General features: G+C 31.9%; 1 pseudogene; it reads right to left on the minus strand.

Moving 5' to 3' along the window:
* Nucleotides 1-3,129: 3,129 nt before the first annotated feature.
* The window catches only part of LOC118057182 (U-box domain-containing protein 21-like), a 4,457-nt pseudogene continuing 3,145 nt past the window's right edge, over nucleotides 3,130-4,441 (minus strand).

Here is a 4,441-nt window from a genome sequence, read left to right on the forward strand (position 1 = left end):
GAGGAGAGATTAACTTGGTCACAAATCCAGATTATCAATTACTTAATTGTCCTTTTTGAAACCACAAATGCTAACACCTACAAGGTTTCTCTTCCGTATCAAATTATCTTACGTTCACTCACATGCATTTATTCATGGACATGTCTAAACATAATGCTTAATTACATTGAAAATTATTAATTAATTTAGATTTTTATTAACAAAAAAAACCACTAGGGATTTTATTTCAAGTCTCCTCGTAAATCATTATTCATGGAAATAATGATTTGTTTCATTTCTTTAGTTTTTTTTTTTTTTTTCAATTCAACCTCATCGTTCAATATTAAATTTATTGGGGCATTGAATTTCATAATTTTTTTAATTTATTTTTTATAAGGATTATCTCAGTTTTATTATCGTGGTCTGCAAGTTTACGGTTAACTTGATTGACTTGAGTTTTTCCTTTTTTTTCTAATTAATTTTTTTTTAATTTCATCTTTTAACATTGGGTTGATTAGGAATTAGATTTCATGATTTGTTTTGCTTTGTTTTATGAGATTATCCTTATCTCGTGATTCGGGTCATGAGTTTGGTGGTTGACTCGAATTGTTTTTTGATGTCATTTTTTAATCGGTTTTTCAATTTTAATTTTAGCATTCAATATTAGGTTTATTAATTATTGAACTTTAATTTTTTTTTTGTATTTAATTTTTATGAGGTTATCCTAGTCTCATGACTCAGATTTTGGGTTTAACGAGTTAACTCAGTTGACTTGAGTATTATTTTCCTTTTTCTAATTGATTTTTTTTAATTTTATCCTTTAATATGAGTTGATAGGGAATTAGACTTTGTAATTTATTTTGGTTTGCTTTCTATGATGTTATCCTCATCTTATAACGCGAATAACAGGTGATGGCTCAACCCTAATTAACTTAAGTTGTTTTTTGTGCCCTTTTTTAAATTTTATTTTTTAACACTGGGCTAATTGGGAATTGAGATTCAAGATTTATCTCAATTGTTTTTTTTTGAGTTGTTAACCGGGTTAACTCGATTTATTTTTTTATCCTTTTTATCATTTTTTTTTTAATTTTATTCTTCAACATTGAGTCTATTGAAAATTACATTTTATAATTTATTTTGATTTGTTTTGTATGAGGTTATTATAGTCTCATGACCCGATATATGAATTCACATGTTAATTCAAAATAACTTGATTCAATTCAATATGTTATTTGCTCAATATTTATATTAAAAAAATCTTAAATATTTATTTTAAGTCAAACTATTTCTTACATATCATTAAAATTATCTTTATACCTACCAAGTTATCAAAAATTATATTAAAATAATTCAAATATATTTTCTACTACAAAAACACATTAGTAATATCTATATATATTATTTTTTGACATGACCCGTAATCCAAAATAAATCGGCCACGTTATACAATTATATCTAGAATCAAACGAATCTTAATGACCAAGAGTCAAGTTCTCTAGAACGTCGACAACCTTAATTTGAAACCACCACACAAGTCCCATTTCACTTTTGGAAAAGAAAAAGAAAAAAAAAAAAAGAGGAAAGAAGAATTTGGGCCCTACATTTGAATTTATACAGCATTTATTCAATCACGCAATACATCAATCATGTTTAAATAACGTCTAATATGTAGTCAGGACTTTCTGCTTACATATGTGATGACGTGGGTAACACAAGGCCCTGCCAATCAAATTATCTGCGAGAGCTCGAAGAGGATTTGCAACCTCGTAGCTAGCTAATTCGTACAGAAGAATTAAAATAAAAAAAAACCATTGTAAACGTGTAACACGTTTAAGTTTGCCACGTATTCACAAATGATGAAAATTCACAGTAAAAGCACAATCCTCATTTGATAACACGTGTATATAATCTTGTAAGGAATTACTAGTATATATTGACGCCCTGTTCCGTATCGCGAGACAAGTATTAATACACATTATAATTATGATTTTTTTAAAATCTTGTTTAAAATTAAAAATTTATGATTTTATGATTTTTTAAAAATTTATTTTATCAAATTTTAACCATAAAAATTATTATAATTTTATATAGCAAAATATAAATTTCAAATAATGCTGCACCGTACTCTCTCATACTAACCCTTAATTTGGTTTCAATCCGTGAAAGCTGGGTTAGTTAGTCAATGAAGTATGAAAAGCAAGAGGAGTCTAGAATTTCAATGCTCATAAGCATGGTAAAATATTACCGACTATAATTTTATATTGTTTTGATATATTAATTAATTTTATTTTCTTAAAAAGATATTTTAAAAAATAATTTCCATCACATCACAGTCTTAAAACACCGATTTAAAAATAATAAAAACAAATTTATTTGATGGGTTTGTGACCTTTTCTAAGTTATTTACGTATTCAATGGCAAAACAAGTGGAAATCCCTAGTCCCTCCATAGTTGTCTCCCTAGCTTCTAGCTAGCTGTGAATAAAACTCACGATTTGACCCGTTAATTAGTTTGAACAGATCAAAAAACAGAAATTTAGATGCCGTTTGATTTATGTGTATGACAAGTTCAAAAAATACCAGTGAAATATTGCACGCAGAAAAATTGACAAGGAAAATAACATCCAAATTAATTTGATTGCGTCAAAAAGGTGGTATGGTGGCCTGCATTTCTCCATCCAGCTTACAATAATTTTCATTTTTTAATACATATACTTCAATATAATAATAAATACATCCTTTTGTTACTGAAATGCATTTAAAATATAAATTTAAAAATTTTTTAATACAACACGTTACATTAATAAATGTATGTCTGGTTTGGAAGTATAATTACATCTTACGAAAATTAAAAAAAACATATGGTTTTTATATGAATCCCATAAAAAAAATCAACCATATCTACAAGACAAACACCCCCTAAATAAATAAATGTGACATGTATTTAAATTAGTGGCTTTGTATATACTATGTACTATATTCTAGAAAAGGAGAAAGAGATAGAAGAAGATTCTGTTAATTATGTAGTCAAGTCAAATCATTCATACAATAAACAGGAAAAGAAAACTATAGTGTATAATGTTGAATTTACTATTTCAAATTACAAAATTGTTGGAAGAGTTGAACAGGATATTCCGAAATCTTCAGTGTTTCAGAATGACCGTTTTAGATTTTTGAAATCTTACTGAGTCAATGCATTCTAATCCAGCTCTGTAAGGATTCATCAGCTTCAAAAGTTCTGTCGCCTTCTCTTTGGTCTCGCCTCCACAGCCAAGCTGTAAGAGCAACACTAGCTTCTGAAATAGACCTACTTGAAGAGCCTCAACCAGGACATTCACTTCGTGTTCCTTTTCATGCTTGCTAAGCTTCCAAATGGCGGAGACTGAGAACTGGGTTGCCATTTCTGATACCCTTAAGATTTTCTTCACCAAGACTGGACATGTTAAAGCATTCCTAGAGGCCTCTTCTTTTACCTTCTTCACAGTCACAAAGTACGTCAAAGACACCTAATGCTGTCTCACTTGTGCTCTTTTCTGAGTCTACAGTAACTTCTAATAACACAGAGAGCAGGCCCATCCTGACGAATTCTGATTTGATGTTTGTGCTGGTGGAGGAGGAGATGAGAGTAGATAGAATATTACCATAAGAGAAGCTTTGGTGATTGTAGGGCATATTGGTTCCTTAATGAGCCTAAATAGTACTTCATTCACCTCTTCAATGGCTGCCAGTGCTTCTGCATGCTTTTGGTCTAAAGAAGCAAGTTCTTTCAATGCAATCATGGAGTCTTGCTTCGCCGAAAGATCTCTACATTTCAAAGAACCACACCAAGCAGCGTAAAGAATCTTGCGATCCTAAACGTGCTTGTGCTTCCGTATGATCAAGTGAATGTTGGGAAAAGGAAACATCCAATTCATGTTGGATAATATCTCCTCCAACAAAGTAGCATTGCTTTCAAAAGAATCCCTCGCAAACGCTTCAAATGCAGTTGCAAGCACACGAATTGCTCCATTCGCTACGACACAACGCCTATTACGCTCGCTTTCACTGCCCCATTTCTTGATTTTGTGCACCAACTCTAGGCACCGCAGTCCATTCAAACTCTTCACTGAATCCTCCAAACTAAGAAGAGCCTCCGAGACCTGAATCCCCGAAACCGGAACTCTAGGTGTTGGGATTCGTTCGACGCCGTAGTTCCGATTCGCCACACCCCAATCTTGAATCATTCTCCTAAGAGTATGATTAGGAATCTGATCCAAACTCCTTAGCACTTGATTTGTCACCGGGCACGTAAAACTCCCACCTTCAAGCCAAAGCTTCAATGCTCTCCCGATCATACGTTATCCCAGAAGACAATGTCACCGGATCTTTCATAAGATCTAGAGATATCGGGCAAAGAAACTGGTTTGGTATCACCAACTCCTCGCCTTTCTTCAGCTTTTCATGAGCAGCTCTCTTCCTTTTCC

The sequence above is a fragment of the Populus alba genome, chromosome 15, assembly GCF_005239225.2.
Source record: "Populus alba chromosome 15, ASM523922v2, whole genome shotgun sequence".
Taxonomy (NCBI): Eukaryota; Viridiplantae; Streptophyta; class Magnoliopsida; order Malpighiales; family Salicaceae; genus Populus; species Populus alba.